Source organism: Schistocerca serialis, chromosome 11 (genome assembly GCF_023864345.2).
Source record: "Schistocerca serialis cubense isolate TAMUIC-IGC-003099 chromosome 11, iqSchSeri2.2, whole genome shotgun sequence".
NCBI lineage: Eukaryota > Metazoa > Arthropoda > Insecta > Orthoptera > Acrididae > Schistocerca > Schistocerca serialis.
Window position 1 is genome coordinate 46,355,111 of NC_064648.1, and position 27,553 is coordinate 46,382,663.

The following is a 27,553-nucleotide window of genomic DNA, read 5'->3' on the forward strand; positions in this document are numbered from 1 at the left end:
ATAAATTCCTATTACTACTCTATTCAAAACAATAACCCATTCTTACAACTACTTTATTAGTGTCTCTTTTCATGCCCTGCCAGCAATGCACCTGAAAGAATCTTGTCCATCTGCCAGTTCATTTGGGCAAAATTAATAAAAAATTTAGGAGACGAAAGAACTGAGAAATTAGTGAAGATCTACAAATTTCTGCATGCTTTCAAAAAGTAGTTAATAGTACTTTACTCTCATGACAATTCTACATCAAGTTAGTTTCTTTTTGCTGGGAGTGTAAATGTTATTTTAGTTGCATTTCTTAAATTGCAAGAAAAGTTAAAACACAATATTAATAAAATAAATTCTTGTGACACTCCATATTTGCCTTCAGTAAATATGATGGCTCTCTTTAGTTCGTGTAAGGGTAACTATGTAACATTTTGTATGTTAATTGAATTTTCATATTAGATATAGTTGGGTTTTATTGATTTTTTTTTACAATTGGTTTAAAAACGCAATCTTTTTGGGTAAGGTTAAATTACAACAACTCTGGTACCAGCAGCACTACTTTGGCCTGAGTTCACAAAATTTTGAGAAGACCAATTCCGGAACAATACATGTCTAAAAGTCATAAACACAGCAAAACATCAGGAATTCAATATATTTACTCAGAATATGAACAAGACAGTAATAGCAATTTATTCATTCTGATGTGAAAAAGAATTATTCCAGCTGTGTTTAGAGTTCTAACATTCTGAATTTTCATTTGCTTTATTGCTGCTTATTGCTTGAAGTTGATTCATACATAACTACACTTGTATTTTTATGGACAGAAAAAAGGTTTCACTGATTTTTCTTTCTGTTTATTCATTAATATTACGTTTGAGCATAAAGATATGTATGAAAAGTAATAACTGTGAGCAATTTTTTTTTCACTCATAAGCAGGCAAGAGTAAAAAATTAAACTACAGTGCCTCTCAAGTTGAAAGGCTTCTCTTTTTAGATACAGAAAGATTATAAAGATTAAAGAACATACAGTTTGAGATACAGACTCCAAAAACTACACAAATTTGGCACCCAAAACATTTACACCAAATTGGTAGGAGCATATAATTTGACAGAAAAGGCCCAAGGCTATCAAACAAAAAGCACAAGAAGACAGCACAGTTGTCGGCCAAATCTGTTGATTAAATTGTGAATTGTGACTGGTTAAAGATGGGCTCTCAAAGTCACACAATGAATTTTCTGTCATTTTTGTAGTCTTACGGCTATTACAGTTTGCATTTAAAAATGTCAATGATAATATCTTCTAATTCAGCACAAAAAGTTGTTTAAGTGCACATAAGCAAGGGCTTGTAAACTGAAAGTACCTTTCACAAAAGTTATCCAAAGTTCACACTTTGGCACGTGTGTAGGTGGTGCAAACTCGGAAACTCTATTCACGAGAGGCTGTAGAAATGAACCAAAGGAGATATGGAGCTGAATATTAGTACATATCCATTCAAGACGTTGTGGAACCTTCTGATACAATTTCATTACATTCACAAATGGTCCGGCAGAGACTCCTGTTACACTTGAAATGGAATGAGCCAATTTTCAAACTGTCCATGTACTCCACACCCTAACAAGGACTGTACAGGTGGAGCAGAAAGTGCGATGCAGTCACAAACAATATTCTATATTTATTCAGAAATGTATTCCATTAGAAGTGATTTTAAGGTGGAAATCAGTTTTTAAGCACCAGACTGTGCTTCTCTCTGCGTATGTGAGTTCGGAGGAATGATGGTGAGACAAGAATTGAGGTTACAGGATGATCCAGGAAGTGGGGTGGGGGGAGTGAAGGTGGAGGGGAGGGATGTACTGTAGGATCACAGTTAGATGGAAGAGTATACCAAGTAAGGCTGGGTTCAGTACTAGTTTTGAGTTGGTAGCAAAAAAGTGTTTCCACTTTAGGAAGGAAAGTAGGTCTTTAACAAGCTCAGAATGACTGAATTTGTGAATGTGGCAAAAGATAAGCCCCTTTGAAATGAGGCTTTTGGAGGAGAGGTTCACTACTATGTTACAGGACTGTTTAGGTGCTGGGTTCGGTAGGATGATAGGCGGGAGCTTGTGAGATTGTAGCATATGTAGTTCTGCAAGATGGGGTCAGGCATCTATTAACTGATGTAAAGGAGGTTTGACAGAGGATTTTGTAGTGGTGCTGGATTGTGGTAGTCCAATACTAGTGTACAAAGTGAATAGACTTTACAGTTTTTAAGGTGGCACTGTGCATGCTGCTCTTGTTCCTGCAGTACGGGGGTTTCAAATTTGGCAATGTGATGTGGTAATTGGTACAGCAGAGTGGAAATATTTTACAGGCAGTGATGAGGTAGTGACAAAATGTTTAGGACTCAGTTATATATTGTGTAGGGCTGAGTTGGTGAGGGCTGTGGAATGACAGAATTATAACATAGAATCACTGTGGAAAGCTGTTTGGGAGCAATTCCACAAACTAAGCAGCAACACAGAAACAAGTTATGTGGGAGTGGGTTCGGTATAGGGGTAGGGAAACTTTTCTGTATTTACACAGATGGAAGGAACTAAAATCGATTGTGGAGAAAAAAAATAGTAACAGAGCATTAAAACATATGGGAATATTCTGAAAACTGGAAAAAGACGAAACCAGATTAAGTATAGCGAAGGAAGGATAAAGCTACATGAAGCACAGTAGTAAGACATCAAGATGTAAATAAGACCAATAAGAAAACTGGATGAGATTAAAATGAAGAGAGGAGTAGAAATAAATAATAATACAATAACAGTGTGAAATGCATGTTGGTATGTAGGTACGAGTGAAGCCGGCAGCAGTTGTAAATGGGTTGGGCATGGTCAGTATCTTGCGTTTTCGTTATGATGCACTGTAAAGCCTGTCACACAGCTTAAAAGGTAAGAAGACACAGTGCTGCCAATGTACTACCAATTCACACGGGTCCATACTGTACCCTATAGCAAACAAAAAGTGAGATACCAACTGACCTGAATTAGGAGTTAACATAAGACTAATTTCAATTAAAATCAGTGGCTTAACAGAAAGGTTCATTTTCTTCTACCATAAAACAAAGAATGAAAATAGTAATCTACAAGCATCACGGCAGTAAAAATATTCCTCAGGATGGATGTATTTATGTGTGACATAATGTGGAATTCACAAACTGATTTAGTAACTGATTTGAAGTTTAATTTTTCCCAGAGCATTTTAATGCACTGGAGGCCACTGACGCCAATAATTTTTGGACTGGTTGCATACCAGTCTCTGCCCACCAGGTCTGTTGGGTGCTATGAAGGTCACAACTGTTGCTGTAGCAGAACACTGACATTTCCTTGAAAGTGAAGGTTTCATTCTTATTTTTGCCCTCGCTAGTTTCAACACTATCTGATTTTTAACAATTAAAATCTTAATTTCAATATAAGATTAATAAAAGCCAGTTGTCATGTCATTTCCTTTTTTCATTTATTATTAATACAACAACATACCAGTCATCGTACAGAGCAATAAGTTAAGTCTTCATGAATTTCCTTCTTTTCCTTGTAGTACATTTACTAAATTTAGCATATGCTGCTCTATTTAGAAGGTTTAATTTCACATTTTTGTAAGAAAAAAAATCCTTCAGCCTGTCGCGCAGAATTGCTCACTGAACAGCTAGCTAATTAATGCATCAATACCCATTTGTGACACATCAGGAGGGTAACAAGTTGTGTACCTGGGATTCTATCTGCTTTTATAGTTTGCTTCTCAGTTGGTCTTACTAGGATGATTAGGGTGTGTGCATCCTGTATGTGGATGCACGAGGAGTTGGCTGTGGTCCGCGAACAGCTTGAGGCGCTTGTGGCTACAATCGGTCACCTTCAGACTGCTGCCTCAGGGTACAGTGGTAGTGGAGAATCTGGCGTGTTGTATGGGACACCTCAGGTGTCACTTGTTCTGCCCATGGGCTCTGCTAACCAGGCACCTCCTAGTGTACATGATGCGGTGGATTCACCCTCACTGCAGGGTGAGTATAGGGAGGTAATGCATTTGCATCAATCAAGGCGGAGAGCCAATGAGGAGACCGGTCGCTTGGCCTCACCCTTTCGCCCTTTAAATATGTGGCTGCTGCTTCAGTAGGATATGGGCAGGCCCACAGGAGGAGGGGTTTACTAGTTATTGGGAACTCCAAAATTAGGTGCGTTGTGGAGCCCCTTAGACAGACACTGTTCAGGGCTGGAAAGAAAGACAATGTGCATTCGGTAGCGTCTCGGTGAGCCTCATCCAAGATGTGGAGGCAGCTCTGCCTGCAGCTATCGAGCATACAGGGTGCAGTAGTCTGCAAGTTGTGGCTCACATTGGCACCAATGATTTCTGTCACCATACTCAGTTCATACAGGTGGCCGGGGGGGGGGGGGGGGGGGAGGAGGGTGGAGGAGGAGGAGGAGGAGGAGGAGGAGGAAGAAGTGGTGGTGGTGAAGACTGCTAGCCTTGGTGTGGGGTGCAGGCAGAGCTCGCAATTTGCAGCATTGTTCCCAGGGGTGATTGGGTCCTTTGGTTTGGAGCCGAGTGGAGGGTCTCAACCAAAGGCTTCGTTGATTCTGTGATTGTCTTGACTGCAGATTTCTAGACTTGCATTATCTGGTGGGGATTTGTAAGACTCCCTTTGTCAGGTCAGGGGGTGGTCTACATGAAGGAAGCAGCTACTCAGGTAGCAGAGTGCTTATGAAGTGCACATGAGGTTTTTTTTTTTACTAGACAGTAGTTTGAAGTACTCTCAAGAACACTCCCCAGTCAATACGCAGCAAAGGATGTCAGACCACTTTAGGTCTAAAGAAACTTCGACTGTCAAAATTTTATCAGTAAACCGTCAAAGAATTCACAACAAAATTTCTTGAATTTCCTGCCCTACAGGAAAGCTCTCATGCTCAAAGTATTCTTGAGACCAACAGCTCACTGCAACCTAAAGATTAGACTCCAAGGCAGGGGGAGTGTTCACTGCAGCTGACAAAAATATTACCTCTATTGAGGTTGAAGTGGAATGCGACAGTGAAGTTATCTGGTCCCGTATAACAGACGGATGTTTTTAGTGGTGACCCTATTCCACTGTGACAGTTCTTAAAACTTCAAAGAAAGACCACAGTCAGTTGCGCATAAATTCCCAGACCATGCAATACTAGTTGGAGGTGACTTTCACCTATTGAGTATAGACTGGTATATCTATGGATTCATTGCTGAGGACACTGACAGACAGATGGCCAAAATAATTTTGAAAACATTTTCTGAAAACTCTTTTGAGCAGTTAGCTTGGTAGCCCATACGCAATGGAAATATCTTAGATCTTGTAGCTACAAACATGCCAGATCTTACTGACAATATCAGTATAGAAATGGGGATTAGCAATCATAACTAGCAATTAACCATGGTTATGAAAGATATTACATCAAGTAAGAAGGCTAGGAGAGTGTTTCTTGTAGATAAGAGTAGATAAGCAGTTGTTAGCATCTCACTTAGCCAGTGAATTAACGTCACTTAGTTCCAGTAAGATGCAAGTAGAGGAGTTACAGGTAAAGTTTAAACAGATTGTAAATCATGGTCTGGAGAGTTATGCACCTTGTAAGTGGATAAAGGATAGAAAAGCCTCTCCATGGTTTAATAATGAAATTTGGAAGATGCTGTGGAAGCAGAGGTTATTGCACCCTCAGTTCGAAAGAGACCGCAAAAATGACAACAAAAGGTTAATAGAGATTCGTATGTTTGCGAAAAGATACATGCGCAAAGCATACAACAACTACCACCGTGATACCTTAGCAAAAGATCTTGCAGAGAACCTGAGAAAATTCTGGTCCTATGTAAAATCCCTAAGTGCGTCTTATGCTTCTGCTCAGTCCCTTGTTGAACAGTCAGGTGTGGCAGTTGAAGACAGCAAAATGAAAGCTGAAGTCTTAAATTTCATATCCAAGAAATCATTCACACAGCAAAATCATACAAATATACAATCATATGACCATCGGACAGGCTCCTGGTGCAGAGAAACAACTGAAAGATTTAAAATCAAATAAGGCACTAGGTCTGGATGTACTCCCAATTTGGTTTTACAAAGAATACTCCACAGCATTATCCCTTATTTAGCTTGCATTTATTGCGAATCTCTCGTCCAGCACAAAGTCCCAAGTGGCAGAAGGGTAAAGGAACACGCCTGCAAAATTACAGACGAATATCAGTAACTTCAGTTTGTTGCAGAATCCTTGAACATATTCCCAGTCTGAATATAATAAATTTTCTTGAGACTGAGAAGATTATGTCCACAAATCAGCTTGAGAGAGCATTGCTCGTGTGAAGCTCAGATCAACCTTTTCTCACATGATATACTGTGAACAACATATGAAGGGCAACTGCCAGAGTCCATAGATTTCTGGAACACATTTGACACGGTGCCCCACTGCAGGCTCTGAATGAAGGTACAAGCATATGGAATAAGTTCACAGATATGTGAATCGCTCAAAGACTTCTTAAGTAATAGAACCCAGTATCAGGGACAATGGTATCATCAGGAGTGCTCCAGGTACGTGTGATAAGATCACTGTTGTTCTCTATATACAGATAAATGATTTAGAGGACAGGATGGGCAGCAATCTGGGGTTGTTTGCTGATGATGCTGTGGTGCATGGTACTGTACTAATTAAAAGTTATCAACTGAAAACTTCACTATTATACGAGATAGGCAATTTAGAATGAGCTGAGCGGAATAATCTGAATCAGTGACACCACTCACCGGAAAGCACTCATTCCATTATCTGTGAGAAGATATTTTGATTCACTGGAAAATAATTCAATTAAAATATATACACACTTAAAGTTTGGAACCAGGCACACTATTATCTTTTGTGTCATAATATCTGTTTACTTCTGAAGTTCACCTGTGTATTATCATAGACATTATTTTTGTGGACTGAATGGCATCTTTATTAATATGTAAAGTAATTAATTAAAAACTTAATAAAATTAACATAAGGCATTATACATTTAAATATGACTGTCAAACTTTTATCTGGGGTGTTCCTAACATGGATGAATAAAGTGATTGCATGAATTTTTCTAATGTAATAATCCACAACATGTTTCATAAACCCAATTTTGTTCTGAGTATACAGCCCATCCAAAGTAGTAAAACTTAACCTAGTCATTTTCAAATAATTACAAGATTCCGAATGCAGCAAAAATCTTTACACCACCCTTTATAAGACCAATCCTACCCAAAGTAGTCAGTCAGTGGCAATCTCTCACATGATTAACCTATCTGCATTCATATTATCAAAAGTCAGTCCACCTAACATCTTCATTAACATCTTTCTTTTCTTTTTCTACAGTCTTTGCAGTGACATGCATTACCTTTAACTTTTTGGAAACATTCAGTAGGCAGCATATGGGTTGTGTAATTGTGTCAACATTATGAAAGACAGTGTACATGGGTTACATTCCTGGAAACTGGATGTATCAAACTGTAAGCACCAGGAATACTGTGGTTATGTTAATATGTCACTCTTCATCTGATGAAATGCTCTGTGTTTACATCAACACTGTCACACTACCGTTTCGGATTGTGGGTTATTTTTACCTGTAATAAACATTTATCAAAGATCTGAGAGTGGTCATCAATTTGACTTCAAGGAATAGCTACTCAAAATCAATTATAGTATTTATTTTGGCATATATTACAGGACAACTTTCCACAGAACTGGTGTTCACTAATAGTGCGATCTTCTGTCAGTGAGAGAGCAAATGCAGAATACAAAGTTGCAGCTAAGCACATGGTTGTCACAGCAACTGGAAACTGTGTCACAAACAAAATTTAGTTTCTGTGTCATTATCAAAAAATAGGAAATGAAAGTCTTTAGCCATTTGTGAGTAGATGGCTTCAAGCAATTCTTTTTGTGCTACACAGTTCTGTTTCTTTTCTTTCTAATCAGATTTTTTCAAGATTCTAAATAATACATGATCACAATAATATCTTTGTAGTATTTGCTTTCAATTCAGCACATTAAGGTCATAAATGCATTTTTCTTTGTAGTAGCATACACACAGTGAGCAATATGTGGAAACGTAACATAAGAATGATAAGGACAGGACATGAACAACTGACTTTTGCCTTTGTTGATCTATATTGTTAACTGTTCACAAACTGTGCTCTGAGTTGTTGCTTCAGATCATGATACGTGTTTGTATTACATCTGAACATTCTATCGTATAATTATCATTAATTATTTTGATAAAAACTTTTAATTTTTTTATCACTTACCTGCAGCAGTAAAGGTTCACTATTCACTGTCAACATTTTTAGTTGTTGGTATTAATGTACGGGGACTATAAACAGAAAGCAGGAATGACGTGACAGCTAGCTTATATTCATCTTACATTTAAAATAGCATTTTAATTGTTATGTCTACCACAGTTTTGAAACTCGTAGAGGTGACAAAAAGAATGAAATCTTCACCTCTCAAGAAAATGATCAGTGTTACGCCGACCAACCAATAGTCACTTTCCTGGCACCTGGCAGGGCCGATGGGTGAACACTGTCACACAGCCGGTACGAGAATGGTTGGCCTCAGTGGCATCTAGTACTTCATAATAAAGGGTGTAAAACAGGATCACACTAGTCCAGCCCATCAACACAGAAACGCTGTTATTACTAGACCAAATGGTTAGTGGTTTTTGTTTTACTTAAATGTTTGACAGTTGGAAACAATAGGAAAAATTATATGGATCTTAGTGCAGCTAGCAAGACTACCTTAATACACAACTTATTTCTCATATAGACATAAAATCATGTTAATACTGAGAAACAAATATGCTTTCAGTTTTTGTCTTATCCTTGTCTGGGGATGCAATTTTCAGCTCCTTAGTGACTCACTGAACATCCCTCAGAAAAGTCTAATACATTTGAAGTGTGGCATCTCAACTCTTGTTTGTATTATCTCCATTCACTAATACTACTTTGACATGCGTGTAGAAATGCAAGTGTCAGTTGTGAAAAGCTTAAAATGCTGTAGGAGGGACAAATAAAATTGCAGATCAGCTACTAAATCCATTTACAACTCCACATCATGTCATACAAAAATATGCACATCAGGAGCAATGTTTTTACTGGCTGTGATTCTTGTGAATTGCTCTTTTCCTTCCTTGTTTTATGGTGTAGACATATAGTTGTAAACATATAGTATGTTGACAGCACTGTCTCTCCTTTCCTGTTATGCTGTGTGACACTTTACAGTTCAGCATATCAAAAGGCAAGGGATCTTGCAACTTATGCCACTGAATATGTGAGACTATATGTCTGGTGCAGGCAGGAGCAGGAAAATACAATGATGGTGAAGAGAAGTGGTGAGATTAGTTTGAAGATCCAGAAATAAACATATCAGTCTTAGCATGCGGAGATGATACTTGCTTTTTTTTTTTTGTGTGTGTGGCCGGGGGGGGGGGGGGGGGGGGGCGCACGCGCGTGTGCGCCGTCACATATCTCTTTTGAGTATCCGGAGGCGGACTCTCTCAAAAAATTTAATTTAGTATTACATAAACGTCAATCAAAAATAAATATAAAATTAGACTTTATTACAAATCATATAACACTGTTCCCTGATTACATAAACATTGCATTGGATTTCTCAAATTTAAAGAACTTTTCTATGAATTATATAACATAGAATGCATTATTAATCACGTACAAACAAAACCAGAAAGACATAACTTGAACAAATCAGACTACATTCCAAATTTTTCTGCCTTAAAAATTAAGTAAGACAATAATACGATTATTACACAAAATTTTCTTCTTCTTACTTTCAAATAACGTGTTAGTATCTCTCAGGAATCTTTATTACTTCCAAGCAAATTAAAAGATTTCAGTGCTAGTTCTATTTCACACATTTCAGTACTACAGAAAAATTCATCAGATCATAATGTGGGTCACATTTTCTTCTTATATTATGGTTGTGGTACATTTGATTGTGAGAAAGTTATGATTGAAGAGAGAGAATGTATGGTTGTGGTCAATGTCCCCACTTTCTTAAAAAGGCTAAGACAGGAGATTTCTCGGGTGACGAGACACATGTAACTCTTTAATAATCTCATTTTGGGTGTAGACATTTTTCATTGCCCATTAACAGCCTTAGAAAACATTCACAAATCCACAAGTAAATGAAAATATTTCATTCATATTAGGAATTATTCTGATGGCAAGTGTTGCAGAGCACATACTTTTAATTTTCTAAATTAGGAGCACGTGCAACTCCCAGTTTTGCTACAATCAACACAACACATCACTATTATCCACCTATACTATACAGCTTGATAATGGCATCCCCTTGGGGGATAATATTCTGGAGGAGAAATGCTTTCCCTTTTGGATTTCCCAGTTGGTGAATACTGAGGAGGAGGTCACCAGAAAAACATTTCAATTTTGTAATGGAGGGAAGTTGGAGGGGAGGGGGCAGGGGTAACATTATAAAGGGAGAACAATTTTTGACAACAGCACACAGAGCCAAATGGATGTAGATTGCAGCAGTTATACAAAAACAAAAAGCTCTGTACAGAAAAGACAAACAAGAAGAGGTGCACCAAATAAGTCTTGGCCTTCAAAGTAACCACTGTTAGCTACAACACACTTCTGACATCAGTTGTAAAGCTGTTGGAAACTGTCAACAAATTTTCTTGTGCAATCGCTCAAAGCACTGTGGTCACACACCGTTGCATATCTGTGGCATAGCCGGTGATGAGGCCTGGTGCTACCAATAAGATCCTGAGACCGAGTGACAGTCCGTGGCACAATGTTTGTTGTCTTCCCCACCTCCCAAAAAGAGTCTTCTGTCAAAATCCAAGATTAAAGGATGTCGATTGCTTTTTTCAAAAGCAAAGTCTTGATCTATCATGAATTTCTATCTGAGGGAGGTGAGGGAAATGTCTGTCGCTCAGTCTCTGGATCGTACTGGTAGCACCCGGTCTCACCTCCTGTAATGATGCGATAAATCCAACAACGCATGACCACGTTACTTAAAACTATTCCACAAGAAGTGTTTGTGAACAGTTTTCAATAGCTTTACAATTAGTGTCACAAATGTGTTGTAGCTAATGGTGATTACTTTGTAACTCTCATTTTCTTTATTTTCTGAGACCATTCATCGAACTTTTTGGATGTACCTTGTATATTTCGGAGTATAATAGCACACTGTAATGCATAATGGTGATAGGTTTTCATTATCATGTTCTTGTGTTTAAAAAGATGGTTTATGCCACCTTACCTTATGTAAACTGCCTTTCAAAAGAGCTGCCCTGTCTTTCATTTTCTTGTACTTCTCAACAAATCCTTCAATCTGCCACTAGAACAAAACAAGAAAGAAAATTGTTGTGAACAAAACCACAGGAATTTGCCCAAGTATTCTATCTATAGTAAAATTAACTTGAGGCAGCTGCTTGGTCCAAAATTACTTGTAACCACCTGTCAAAAGTCCAAATAGCCATCTTTCACAGTGAGGACATGCATGGAGAGTGTCAGTGAGGTTCCAGAAGGTACCAACACGGATGTGGACCCACTCCAGATCCACTATCATGGCCAAGTGTGCTATGTTTCACAGCCGAGGGCCAAAGATTCGTGGCAAAAACAGTATCAAAGTAGTCACCGCATATTCTCAACCGGGTTTTGAATTCAGCCTTAGGGTAGAGGAGGGGGGCAGGGAGCGGGTAGGGGGAGGCAGGGGAGCATGAGCACAGTGAACTCCCTCTGTTGCTCGTGGTACCACACACTTACACTACGAAGTGTGTGACATACTCCATTGTTCTGCTGGTAGACGCTATCTTGCCAAGCGAAAATAAATTGCACGTATGAGTGGATGTGGTCCCCAAGGATTGATGCTTACTTGTGTTGAACCACTGTGCTTTCCAGAATGATGAAATCACCCAGGAGAGACCACAAAAATATTCGCAACACCATAAACCCCCTCCACCGGCCTGAACCCTTCAACAATTGTTGCAGTGCCATACATGCCAAAAGACGTCTGTCTGATGGAGCATAAAACACGATTCATTTGAAAAGACCATCTTTTGCCACTCAGTGGCATGCAAATTCTTGCCTTTCTCGATGATGGACAGCGGCCAGAATACGTGCATGAACCAAACCATTGTTGCAGAGGCCCATATGCATCAACATTTGTTGAACGGTCATTGAGGAGACACGGTTGGTAGCCCCTTGGTTCATCTGGCCGGTCAGTTGCTCAACAGTTGCATATTCATTCACCCACACATATCTTTGCACCACAGTTGCCTGCATGCCGGTTTTGGATGGCACTAATTCGCCATGCACAGTATACTTTCACCACGGTGGCATGTAAACAGTTTACAATCTTAGCCTTTTTGGAAATGCTTCTACACTTGGCCCAAAAACCAATGATGTCCAATAAATAGCTCTGTTTCAGCATTATGACAACATCTGCACTCTTTTCTGCATCACCCCTCGACCCACTTTATATATACTCCAATGCTAATGCTGGCATCTGCCATCTGTGAGCGGTTACTGCATGTTGATATAAAACATAGGCAGTGCTCACATTAATGTGACTGAACTGTGTATAAAATTACAAAGAGACAGATGGGGTGGGCAGTACTTACCTTTAGAAGGTGGAATTTCAAGTACTGCTGATGGACACTTGTAAGTATACGGGGCGAAAAAAAAAAAAAAAAATTCGAATTCATTAGTTTCCTGATGTTTGAGGGACCTCTTCCAATCATCCCCAAGCTATCAATCTTTCCTCCTTGGGGAACATCAAAGTTGTGAGATATCTCCCTTCCTCATTCCCCCTCATTTTGTGTGTGACAATCAGCATCACTGGCAATTTCACCTCCTAAATATAAGTAGTGGTCGGCCACAGTGTATCACTGGAATTATATATTTTTCTGCTAGCAAAAATTACACCCCATACAGAATTGCAGTCAAATAACATTAGGTATAATTTTTATTTACCAAGCAGCTGTAGATACAGGCATACACAGTGAAGTATAACAGCGCCATTTTTCAGGTTCTTTCCAATGAAGAAAGTACAAAAGCAGGAATAGTAACTGAAATTAAATGGAAAGAATGAAAGGAAAAACAAGTGCTCTTACTGAGTTGTTCACCTCCTCCTTGCTCCAGGAACTCTTGAGAACTTTTTCTATTTAATCTCAGTATGCATTGTTTCATCCAACCTGTCTTCTCTTTTCAAATAAGGAAAATCCAGGATGAAATATAACAATATTATGGAAATAAAAGTCACCACTTGCCGTATGGTAGAGATGCTGAGTCACAGATAGGCACAACAGAAAGACTGTCACAAATAAGAAGCTTCTGGCCAGTAAGGCCTTACTGGCCAAACCTTCTTGTTTGTGACAGGCTTTTAGTTGTGCCTATCTATGACTTAGCATCTCTGCTTTATAGTGAGTGGTAACTTTCCTTTTCATGATATTGCTACTTTCTTCTCTTTTGGCAGATTAATATAACTCCAGTTTCAAAAAAAAATTATGTTTTCCATGACTAGGTTTTCCTCGTCTGTGTTAATGTCTTCCTTGATGCTTGGTAAGCAGTTTCTATCAATATTTGATATAACACTTATATGTTTGCCAACATAGGAGATTTCATAATACAGGGTGTACATAAAGTCTAGGAACAGTTTCAATTATTTATTGCACAGAAACCAAACACTGTACAGATATCACACATATGTCATTTCGAAGATAAACACTGAAAGTTTTTTTTCCCCTATGTTTAGTACCAAGTACGGTAAGAAGCCAACAACAAGAAAGGCCATGTACCACCGGCACAACAAATTCGTTATGACAGGTAGCTTGTGCCTGACGAAGAGAAGCGGACATCCTAGTGTGAGTGCAGTGAATGTGGAGCACTTACGAGAGATATTCATAAGGAGTCCTAGGAAATCGGCGCATCGTGCATCCTTTGAACTGGAAATGACTCCAATGACAGTGTGGAAAGTCCTGCTACAGAAGCTGTCTATGAAACCATTAAAATTGGAGCTAGTGCAGAACCTCAATGGCAATGACAAAGACAAGCATTCTGAGATTTATTCACAGTTGTAACAAGTGAATGGGGTGGGTATGGCATTGTTGAACACTTCATTTTTAGCAACCAAGTAACTTTTCACAGTAATGTGAAAGTGAACAGGCACAACTGTCGAATCTACAGTATGAAGCATCCACACAAATGCACTGAATTTGAGTGTATTCCACAAACACAGGTGCCAATGCTAAGGAAAAGGTAATGTAGGGTTAGAGGGCAGAAGGAAGAAGTAGTAAACCAGTTCATTCAGAAACTCGGATATATTAAGTGGGACTGTATATATAACTGTCAAGTGGGAATAAATAAAACTGAAACTGCTTTTAAGAGCTTCATTAAAAATTATTTAGATTTGTGGTATTCTTGTTCTCCTCTTATAAAAATCAATCTTAAAAGGCAACCTATAAAAAAAAAACATTAAGTGGTACACAGATAAACATACCAATATGAGGGAAAATATGTTATCATTGTACCACATGTATAAAAATTCTCATAAAGATGGAACGGAGCAGAAAGATGATTTGTACAAAGCATATCTTGAATGTAAGAGAACCTACAGAACTAAGCTTAGAATGGCAAAAAGAACAGCATACAAAAAATACATTGAAGGGGCTCCTAATAAGTGCAAAGCTGCATGGAATGCTGTTGCACAAGAGCATTGCAGGAATGATGAACATCGCATAGCTCTTGACCCGGATAAAGTTAATCATTTTTTCATGGACTTTGTAAGTTATATTAGGAACAAAATTGAAACAACAACCACCAATGCAAGTGATCTACTTAAGCAACAACAACCTGCAAACAATACATTTACATGGAGGACAATCGCATCCACTGAGATTACAAAGGTAGTGGCAAAGTTCTCAAACTCCCAAGAGCATGGACTGCTCTTGATTGTCCAATTACATAATTAAAAAAACAGTGCATATAATTAGTGAACCACTGGCCTTTCTGTTTAATAAGTGTCGAAAGTTTGGAGTCTATCCTACAACTCCAAAAATATCAAAAGTTATCCCAGTGTATAAAAAAGGGGACAAACATGATCTCAAAAATTACCGACCAGTTTCAATAGTTCCCATTTTCTTGAAAATACTTGAATCTCTTATTTATAACCAACTGAACCACTACTTTGAGTCGCATAACTTACTCTCTAATAGTCAATTTGGCTTCCGCAAGGGAAAAAATACCACCACTGCTGTTCTTTCAATTGTGAATGAAGTAATCACAACCTTTGGGAATAAAAATAAAGCCTCACTTCATTTATGTGATTTAAGTAAGGCATTAGACTGAATTTCTCATGATATCTTAATTGCTACACTCAAATTCTATGGCATACAAGATTCTGCATTGGCAGTAATTGAATCATACCTAAAAATTGGAAGCAGTTTGCCTATGTCAAAAACAGAGACTCACAGTTGCTAGAAGTTAAGACAGGAGTCCCACAAGGTTCTGTCCTTAGGCCCTTCTTTTTTATAACTGCAGTCAATGATTTACCTCATTGTATCCCCACTTTTGTTATTTGGTTATGCTGATGCCACAACTTTGCTTGCTCAGCACGAGAACATATCAGTTCTGCAAGATATGATGCAAGATGACATGGAAGCAGCACTAAATTGGTTCTCACCAAATACACTGCTTTGCAATGCTTATAAAAACCAACAGATTACACTGGGATTGTCAAAAGAGGTATAGGTGAAAGCAGTTAAAATTCTAGGAATTCATGTAGACTTTAAGTTAATGTGGGAAACACACATCAACCACACCTGCGCAAAATTGTCTCGAGTTACGTATTTAATGTGGAAACTGAGGAGCCTGGTGACTAAAGAATATTTATGAGTTATTTATTTTGGACTCTTTCAGTCACAGATAGAGTATGGACTGCTGATATGGGGACTCTCTCTTCACATCACTGAAGTTCTAAAAATTCAGAAGAAAATGATAAGGCCAATGAGCAATTCTGGTAGATCAGAGCACTGCCGACCACTGCTCATTCAGCTGAAAATATTAACCGTTATTAATTTTTATATATACGCCTCAGAATTGTATGCAAAAAACAATATAGCAGATTTTGAAATGGGGGAAAACATGCACCACCATAATACCAGAGGCAAAACAAAATTAGACATACCTAGGCACAGGCTGACAAGAACAGGGAATTCCCATCGAATCAATAGTCTAAAAATATTTAATAAACTTCCATTTTCTTCTCGGTCGGATCACATAAGTAGCTTCAAGAGCAAGCTACTAAATTGGTTACTAATCAATCCTTTCTACAATGTAACAGAATTTATGAATATAAAATCAATCAACATTAATTTTTAAGGATTTCATTATGTGATGTCACTGAATGTATTTATCTTATGTTATGGTGTATGTTATCATCTATGGGCACTATTTGCAAAGCTCATTTAGCTTTAAGGTACTATTCAAGGAAAATGTTATATGATATCCATTTAAATTGCCTATTCCACCTCAGGTGGTCAATGGTGAACAAAGAATCTGAATCTGTACTGCAAAGGTAAATGTTTTTTGTGTCTTGTCACGTTAAAAATTGTATGGGCCATTCTTCTTCGCCAAGAGCACTGTCACTGGAAATTCCTACTTGTACATGTTGCAGCAATGGCTGATGCCTCAAATGAGATTGGACACTCTGTTCATTTTTCAGCAGGATGGGGCTCCACCCTGTAAGGGGTCCGCAGGCCCTTACTACTAAGTTTGCATCGGCACAGGTCGACAGGGCAACTATCGATTAGTGTGTCGTGTTGCGAGTGCGAGAGTAGAGTTGAGTCAGTGCTGTGTGGTCCCGTGTGGCGGGCCGAGCTGTGCGGAAGCCAGCAGTTGTTATAATGCAAGGTTTACCGACAAAGGGAGTGGCCATCGCCGCGGTTTAACCCCTTTGTGTTAGAATAATACGGGAAAAGCGAAACAGTATAATTACGAGAGTGATTCAGTGATATTTATGTGCCGTTATTGAGATTTCGCGTCTACCGCGCCGGCATCATTTGGATTACAGTGTTGGATTACAGTGATTGGATTTAGCGTGTGACGATTATGAATAACGAAGAAGCCTGTGCTGAGATTAGCCGTTATTAACAGTGTATGACGAAGGCAGTGGCTGTCTCCTTATTTTTGTGTTTTTGATAAGAATATAGGTCTTGATTAGTGAAGCTGTGTTGTTGTTCTTCTTGTTGCCAGACATTACATTATTACAGCATTTGAGAAGGACAGAATGGAATGTAACAACTCCATAGCAGTCCATTCCGATTGCCAGCCCCATTAGGTACACGGTCACATTAATTAATACTTATTTGGGCTGCTATTCAGATCCCGATCGAGCGGGATACACATTAAAAATAATGGAGTGTTACAACCCCATTTTCATCGTGAAGTTCCTGGGTACCTGAAAACGGTGCAGTCACATCGATGGCTCGGCCATGCTACAGAAGGGGAAATCTGTTTCATGAAATGGCCCTCCCAATCACTACATCTCACTCTGTGTGACTCTTTTGTGTATGTACTACCTCTACCATATGATGTGGCAGAGCTCCGGGAGTGAATACGGGAAGTGACTGCCACAGTCGACGATGCCATGCTGGGATGGGTAAGGCAAGGCAAGAATTCGATTAGCGTATTGTCATCTACCTGATCACTCATGGTTCGCTTATCAAATGTTTGGAGAAAAAAATAAACTTTCAAAAGTTTCCCTTCGAAATGCAGTATGTATGGCATCTGTACAATGTTTAGTTCTTGTGCAATAAATAATTGAAAGTGTTCCTTGATTTTATGTACACCCTGTACTAGAACATACACTATATGGCAGCACATTCAGGATAAGAGAATCAGGTGTAAATAATGGTATACAACTGCGAAGAACACAATCTCAAAGAAATAAGTATTATGTTGTGGAAATAATGTCTGTCTGTCTGTCTGTCTAACAAACAGTAAGCAGAGACAGGAAAAATCCATTTTATTTTATGGTCAATTTCAGAGTTATTTTTGCCTATTTGTTGCTGTTTTCTGTCAACTCTGGTATTACTTTCTGCCAATTTTGATGGTATTTTTGAGGAGTTTGGTATCACTTTCCAATAGCTTATTTTTGAAGTATCAAATGGCTTATATCACTGTTCCAGCACTATGAAAACGAAAATATACCTCTTAACTACATTACATATGGCATCACAGAAGAAAAAAGAAATCATTTATATGAAACCCATTAAATGTAATCAATTAAAGAAACCATACACTGTCAAAAGGTTTTCAAATTAAAGTACTATTATAGCTTCAATGGTTTCTTTGAAACCTTTTACCACCAATTGATCAGTACTTCACAACAATGCAAAAATAGCAGCGTAAAGTGTAAATTTTTAACATGGGCAAGGAGAAGGCTACAAATGCAGTTAACCAATTCAGCTCATATTTGGCAGCCTGCTTCTATACAACATAAAATGAAGATCAGTTTTGAGAACACCATCCCTACACTTCATGATGTGAATTTGATTCAAAACTGACCAGATCGATATACAATTGAAAATGGTACACTTTTAATCATCATAGGTGGTGTCCAGAAGCAAACTTTTTTCCTAGGGATTTGCGAAAGAAACTATTACAACTGCCACTTATGTACCCGTAAAGTAAATGCTATTCAATGAAAGTACTGCTGATGCAACAATCAAGGCATCTGGCTGGGGAGCAGAGAACCTGTGTTCAATTCTGAAATGCATTCTGCTGGATTTTTTGTCATCTTTCTTTTCCTTATTGAAATTAGTAACAAAAGGAGGGTTAATATGGCAGTTATTAAGGAATAATAACAAGGAGGTAAATAAATTTCTCAAACAACGTGGATTGGTGAAAAATTAAAATTTGAAGCCTCATATGAAAACAAATGTCACGAGGGACCACAGACAGCTTAATATGCTATGTTAGTTTACAATGAGCCGTGGTACAGAACTTTATTTGGAGGTTTCAAAACTGCAATGTACATCTGGAAATCCAGCAGGAATTTCACAACTATCCACATTCCACAACAATTCATAGCATAATTCATGATCAATTTTCAGTACCAATTTTTAGGTGATGTTGCATGCGTGGTATGCATTAAAATTACACTGGAGATCCAAAGAAACTGGTACACCTGCCTAATATCATGTAGGGGCCCACAAGCACGCAGAAGTGCTGCAGCATTGCATGGCATGGACTTGACTGATGTCTGAAATAGTGCTAGAGGGAACTGACACCATGAATCCTGCAGGGCTGTCCATAAATCAGTAAGAACACAAGGGTGTGGAGACATCATCTGAACAGCACATTGCAAGGCGTCGCAGATACACTCAATAATGTTCATGTCTGGTGAGTTTGGTGACCAGTGAAGTGTTTAAACTCAGAAGAGTGTTTCTGGAGCCACTCTGTAGAAATTCTGTATGTGTGGGGTGTCACATTGTCCTGCTGGAATTGCCCAAGTTCTTCAGAATGCACAATGGCCATGAATGGATACAGGTAATCTAGAAAGGATGGTTACATAAGAGTTACCTATCAGAGTCGTATATAGACATATCATGGGTCCTGTATCAGTCCAACTGCACACATCCCACACCATTACAGAGCCCCCACCAGCTTGAACAAGTCCCCTGCTGACAAGCAGTGTCCATGGACTCATGAGGCCAGTTCCATACCCATACACACCTATACACTTGATACAATTTGAAATGAGACTCATCCGACCAGGCAACATGTTTCCAGTCATCAACAGTCCAATGTCGGTGTTGACGGATCCAGACGAGGCATAAAGCTTTGTGTCATGCAGTCATCAAGGGTACACGAGTTGGCCTCAGCTCCAAAAGTCCATATTGATGATGTATCGTTGAATGATTTGCATGCTGATACTTGTTGATAGCCCACTACTGAAATGTATGGCAATCTGGGGAAAGGTTGCACTTCTGTCAAATTGAACAATTCGCTTCAGTTGTCATTGGTCATGTTCTTGCAGAATCTTTTTCCAGCCACAGTGATGTCAGAGATCTGATGTTTTACCAGATTCCTGATATTCAAGGTACACTTGTGGAATGGTCAAATGGAAAAACCTCGCTTCATCACTACCTCAGAGATACTGTGTCCCATCGCTCATGCACCGACTATAGCAACACGTTCCAACTCATTTATATCTTGATAATCTGCCATTGCAGCAGCAGTAACCGAGCTAACAACTGTGGCAGACACTTGTTATCTTATACAGGCATTGATGACCGCAGTGCCATATTCTGTCTGTTTACATCTCTCTGTATTTTAATACACATTCCTATACCAGTTTCCCAAAAACGAAATATTTTTAAATGTAACCCAAGTCAGTTTTCTGCCAGATCTTCAGAATGAATGATGTAGTTGTGCGAAAGCTGCTTTCATTATATGTTCTTGGTGCCACAAGCATATTTGCTTCAAATGTTTATATGACAAGTACCACCCATGTAGATGTTCAAAGGTAAGTGAAGGCATGTAACAGTCAGTGAAAGAGCCTTTGTAGGGCAACCAGGATTAAAATTATAATTCTTTCTAATCCAAGTCATTAAATAAATTTATTTCCCCACCTTGTTATTATTTTTCACTGATTACCTTTTGACTTTCCTATTCCTACTAGATTCAATACAGCAAAAATACTAATGAAAAAACTGCAGAATGCATTTGGAAATTAAACATATGTTCTCTTCTCTTCTCCTCTCTTGATCGCTACATCAGTGGCAGTTCTTTTGAACAGTGTTTACCATAGGCATACTCAGTTTCTTTCTTCAATTGTACGAAAATGGGCATATGCAGCATCCCCCACACATATGATGAAAACACCCGATTTTCAATTACCTACTGATTTCGTCAAATTTGAATCAATCGCATGTCATGAACTTTAGGAGTGGTTTCCTCAAATATAAGGATGGGGCAGCTTCTTGAGTCAAAACATCTCAGTCCTCTGTTTTAGGTTTATACAAGCACCCTGCCAAATATGACTCAAATTGGTTGGCCATTCCGAGACCTTCCCCTTGTGAGGACCAAATGTCTTCAGCACAACACCAGACATCTGACAATGTCCACATATCCTGCTTGCATGGGAAGTTGCTTCCCATCAAATTATAAAGGTATTGCTACCCCTTCATAATATTTCACAACTGAGACCTGCCATCCTATGCACACATAAACTATTTGCTGTGTCAGCATGAACATAATTCATCATCATCACACTAGAAACAAGAGCCCAGGACTGTGAATAAGACTAAATATACAGATCTGTCACCATAAGAGTTGTTAGCCTAATATGCAGGTGCAACACAGTGCCTTTCTCGGTTTTCTTCACCTCGCCCTGAAGCATTCGTTCCATTCATATTTAACAAAAGCTGGCGGGTTTTAGCATCTAAAATTTGTATTTCTCATAATAATGAAGCAGTCTTCAATTGTAAATTGGAATATAGGTACTGTTTCATCCACTGACATCAGAGTTCTCAATATTTTTGTGTAACAAACTGTACCAACAATGAGACAGTTTGGTGAGATCTGTAAAGTGGAGCATCAGTTAAATAGGATTTTTTTGCAGGACACAAACACAACATAAAATATAGCACATAGCACTTTAGCTAGCACGTAAATCAAACTTGCACCCAATTGGTCAGGTTCTCGCCACCGTACACAGCAGCGAACAGAGGGTGTCATGCTAACTGAAAGTACGAAGATTGCCTGGAAAATAATGTACCACATATTTTCTCAATCAGCAAAAATTGTATGAATGTGACAGTTAAGATATACATTATTTGAAGTTTCCAAATTGCACACACAAATATCCCATTTATTCTGACAGGTATCATACCTATAGCAATGTTTTGAAATGGTGTCTCTATATGATGTAAGCTACAAGCAGCGTGTCATCATTGAACTTCTCACAGCAAAGAATAGAACCTTCGAGAATATTCCCAATTGTTTGCATCCTGTTTATGGAGCATCTGCAATAGACAGAAGTTCTGTTAGTCACTGGGCAAAGAGAGTGAGGCCATTACGAGACATTGGTTCGGCAGAGCTCCAAGATTTGCTTCATTCAGGGAGCCCATTTGTGGCTTTCAAACTTGACCAGGCACAGCTTGCTGATGTGCTCATTCACAAAGACCAATGCAGAACAACTTGGCACTTGGCAATGAAGCTGTCACTCAGGAAGGAAAGTGTGGATGCAATTGTCCATAGTCTTAATTACTCAGAAGTTTGTGCACAATGAGTTACGCACTATCTCATGAGGAAACTAAATCTTCTCACTCTTTGATGTGATGCCAAGACACAGTACCAATATTTCTGAAGCAGATGTGAACACATTAACCAAACCCAAAAGGGACTTCCAATGATTTTGTCACCATAATAACCCAGGTGATTGACTGATTCTATATGATAACGCTCGGCCTCACACAAGTTTGAGGACTTCAGAACCATCATTAAACAGGGTTGGACAGTATCATCTCATCCATCATACAGCCCTGACCTAGCGCACCTCCAACTTCCATTTGCTTGTCTCATTAAAGCATCACATTTGTAGATGACATTTTGAGGATGACAAAGATGTGATTCTTACAGTGGAGAAATGGCTTCAATACCAGAAAAAGGAGTGGCACTGACAGGGTACACACACCCTTGTGTCTTGATGGAGGAAGGCCATAGAACAGGGCAGCAATTGTGTGGAAGTATAGGGAATGTAGAATAAACAACATTCTTTCTTTTGTATATTTATCGTTGTGTTCAATAAATAATTACTGAAGGAAAACAAATGTAGTGCCTCACTTTTTGGGTAACCCTCACATTTATTTTAATAGTTATTCCATATTATTTTTACTACTTTGTGAATGAAGCTTGTGGTCAAAGCACGAATTGTTGGTAGTGAAATTTAACAGTGAAAAAGAGAGGGATGGCTGTACTGAGCTGAGAAGACACTTTACATTTCAATGATATGTCACCCTGATGCTACTCATAAACATTTACCTCAAGTCAGATACCTTCTTGTAGTTTCTCCATGTTAACAAACCTGCTATGCACTGCCACCATGTCTTGTCATGTGACTTTGTTTCCATTTGCAGAGGATTGAGGGCTGTAAGACAGCTCTCCAGTCTTCAAGCCACAAAATAACATAACTGCCTTTTAAATAACTCTTTTGTATTTTGTTACTCTTATGTGACATTCATATACATTGAGTAAATAGGTCTCATTAACGAGAACAACACTTTCAAATTGAATCTCATAACACCACAGAAGAGAGTGACATTGCTCCTTAGCCTTGTTAAGCTTATTCTGGGTGTTGATATTGCAGACACTGCCTCTCCCTCTCTGCCTTCCAAAACACTGCCAAGCCACAACCCCAATAAGTAAATAACCCCTTCGCAGCAGGAGAAGATGTTCCATATCTGTCACACTTTGATGATGTCCTAAGCCGACAATTCTTTCGTCATTTCTGAAAATATTACACAGTGGGGAGTTCTTTATATATTAACTAGCTAAATAATATTTTTAAATGAACATCTTTATCTCATCATGAGGAAGAGATTTGACATGTTTTTATACACAAATAACATGTCTTGCTGAAGTTGGCTGGGATCTATGTTATGTTAAAAGATACCAGATGCCATGTTAATTTACATGTTCACAAAACTTAAGCATCACATTCAGTGTTTTTCATATTTATACTTTTGTAATTTGAAAATATATAAAACTTCCTGGCAGATTAAAACTGTGTGCCCGACTGAGACTCGAACTCGGGACTTTTGCCTTTCGCGGGGAAGTGCTCTACCATCTGAGCTACCGAAACACGACTCACGCCCAGTACTCACAGCTTTACTTCTGCCAGTATCTCGTCTCCTACCTTCCAAACTTTACAGAAGCTCTCATGCGAACCTTGCAGAACTAGCACTCCTGAAAGAAAGGATATTGCGGAGACATGGCTTAGCCACAGCCTGGGGGAGGTTTCCAGAATGAGATATTCACTCTGCAGCAGAGTGTGCACTGATATGAAACTTCCTGGCAGATTACAACTGTGTGCCCGACCGAGACTCGAACTCGGGACCTTTGCCTTTCGCGGGCAAGTGCTCCACCATCTGAGCTACCGAAGCACGACTCATGCCCGGTACTCACAGCTTTACTTCTGCCAGTATCTCGTCTCCTACCTTCCAAACTTTACAGAAGCTCTCATGCGAACCTTGCAGAACTAGCACTCCTGAAAGAAAGGATATTGCGGAGACATGGCTTAGCCACAGCCTCGGGGAGGTTTCCAGAATGAGATATTCACTCTGCAGCAGAGTGTGCACTGATATAAAACTTCCTGGCAGATTAAAACTGTGTGCCCGACCGAGACTCGAACTCGGGACCTTTGCCTTTCGCGGGCAAGTGCTCCACCATCTGAGCTACCGAAGCACGACTCATGCCCGGTACTCACAGCTTTACTTCTGCCAGTATCTCGTCTCCTACCTTCCAAACTTTACAGAAGCTCTCATGCGAACCTTGCAGAACTAGCACTCCTGAAAGAAAGGATATTGCGGAGACATGGCTTAGCCACAGCCTCGGGGAGGTTTCCAGAATGAGATATTCACTCTGCAGCAGAGTGTGCACTGATATAAAACTTCCTGGCAGATTAAAACTGTGTGCCCGACCGAGACTCGAACTCGGGACCTTTGCCTTTCGCGGGCAAGTGCTCTAGCATCTGAGATACCGAAGCATGACTCACGCCCGGTACTCACAGCTTTACTTCTGCCAGTATCTCGTCTCCTACCTTCCAAACTTTACAGAAGCTCTCATGCGAACCTTGCAGAACTAGCACTCCATCAGGAAAGGATATTGCGGAGACATGGCTTAGCCACAGCCTGGAGGAGGTTTCCAGAATAAGATATTCACTCTGCAGCGGAGTGTGCACTGATATGAAACTTCCTGGCAGATTAAAACTGTGTGCCCGACCGAGACTCGAACTCGGGGCCTTTGCCTTTCGCAGGCAAGTGCTCTACCATCTGAGCTACTGAAGCACGAGATACTGGCAGAAGTAAAGCTATGAGTACTGGGCGTGAGTCATGCTTCGGTAGCTCAGATGGTAGAGCACTTGCCCGCGAAAGGCAAAGGTCCCGAGTTCGAGTCTCGGTCGGGCACACAGTTGTAATTTGTCAGGAAGTTTCATATCAGTGCACACTCTGCTGCAGAGTGAATATCTCATTCTGAAAATATATAGTTTAAACGATGCACCATATTAAAGTCTCGCAAACACCCATTTTTACACAATAGTTGTGTAAAAGGCTCAGGAAATGTCACATCCGTGGCTAAAACTGTTATTGGAAAGTAGTTTGTTTGCAAGGTGCTACTCCAGTCTCCGTAAGCAAGAAATTACTATTACTTCATTTTACAAATGGGCTCCCATTCAGTCTGTCGCCTTGCTGCTGATACAACAATGGGCCAGTTCATGATGGACTAGGATAAATCATCACTGTAAAGACCTACCTACCAACCAAATAATGCCACAGGATCACTTGACTTTAGACACTGACTGCTATCAGAGCTGAAGAACATCTCTCTCTTATGTTCCAAACCGCCACCTATAGCAAACACTAAATGGCTCAGTTTCTTTACCTTGGCATTTTCCCTTCTGCTCCAAGATGGCTCTGGAACTACCTTCTGTTGTCCTGACAATTCTCACAATGTAATCCCTATGAGCAAATAAACTGATACAGTTTCCTTTTCCCAACATGACTATGTATGTTAATTACAAGTCCACATCACTATCCAATCCTGACGACACCCCCAAGTGGGGGTAAGAACTGGCATCTGAAGTGAGATGCCAAATTTGACCCACTTTCAGCTTTGAGGTGCCCCATACAAATTACTAAGCCGTGAACAGATGTAAGAATCCATCATGCAGGACAGTCCGGCTCCATGCTGCAGTGCAACAAAGTGCTTAGCACAGTCAGCCCAAGCTGCCCACCACAGTCTAACCAGGCCTAATGCCATGCTGCCATCACTGCCATTAGGCAAGGAAATTCAACCTCGTCTGCCTCCTCTATCGTGGTCACACGAGGCCACATCATGATTATGATGTCCCGAAGCCACCTCGACACCGGGCATCGCCACTGCATTGCTGCCCAATCAATTGTCAATGAACAATTTAATTGTAACAATCAAAATAATCAATTTCTGACAATATACTGTAATTGTATAGCTAAAAAATCCATTCACCAAGCAACGGTTGGTGTCTTCCTTTATCATCCCATCTGTTAAGTCTCCCCTGACCTTGCATTCTGGATGACTTTTCAGAACCCCACCCCTTTCCCTAGACGTCTCAAGTTCCCTTCCCTTCACCCCTCTCCCTACCCGTTCAATCTATATGCTGGAAGGATAGGCCACTGGCTTCAAAAGCTTGCATAAGTAAAACCTTTCTCCTGCCATCACTTGGTGACTGGATTTTTTTATCTATCCAATGACTACATATTAAATGTGCAAGCTTCACTTGTAGGGGGAAATGCCTCTGGACCAATGCTGCCACTGACATCATCGAGGTCTGTGATAAAGTGTGTGTGTGTGTGTGTGTGTGTGTGTGTGTGTGTGTGTGTGTGTGTGTGTGTGTGTGTGTGTGTGTGTGTAGTTTAAAGCAATTTCCCTCAACCACGCCACAGAGGCAACTAGAGATGGAACCAACATATTGCAAACACGGGTGGAGCAACTCCGTGTGAAAAATGATGATCTGCAAAGGCACCTTAGTGAGGCATTAGTAAATGTGATGCTGCGAAACAGCACTGTGCCTGGAGCTAGCCTAACTTCCCTATTTCTGTGTTCCCATAGGCGGTTCTAAACTAGGTGTAAACGTTGACACAGTACTTCAAAATGTAATGGATACAGGGAAACTGTTCCCATCAACTGACGAAAAGTTTATAGGAGTACCAGCACGAAATTGCAAGGAGTGGCTCATGTTTATGTAGATTCAAGGAAGGGTTGAGAAATACCAAGGCATTTGACATCCTTGCAGAATGCGTTGAGGATATGTACACAGATAAATACAGTCAGCTACTATAAGGACAATCTTTCCATCAAATATCAAAATTTTGGAGAGGATTTTGAGTGATTTTCTGACCGAATAAGAGTTGTGTGTTGTCGTACATATGTACTAACAGAAAGTAATGAAAGGAATGAGATACCACTCAGGAAATCAGAAACTTGCTTGCAGATTCACTCATTCGCAGAATTGACCCCACAGGTACGTGACAAGGTGAAGTACACTGAGTACACTAAGTTAGGCTACACAACTCACAAAGGAGGTGCAACAATTCGTCTAATCATCCACCGGGATAAAGCCCACTTGATGTGCATTCGTTGCCGAAGTGTGCTGCACTCGTTGCAAATGACAAAAAGTTACACGGCTCCTTAGTGTTTGGCACCAGCATGTGCTTGTTTTAGAAAAATCAGACACGAGAGAGAAAACTGTCCATCTCTACAGCACTGGTCAGCTA

General features: G+C 39.7%; 1 long non-coding RNA gene across 2 annotated transcripts in view; it reads right to left on the reverse strand.

Annotated features, from left to right (window-relative positions):
• The window catches only part of LOC126427350 (uncharacterized), a 60,257-nt gene that overhangs the window by 21,070 nt on the left and 11,634 nt on the right, over positions 1–27,553 (reverse strand). For both annotated transcript variants that reach the window (XR_007576646.1, XR_007576645.1), the window contains exon 2: positions 11,275–11,352. This is a non-coding gene — a long non-coding RNA (uncharacterized LOC126427350). The remainder of the gene's footprint in view (positions 1–11,274; positions 11,353–27,553) is intronic.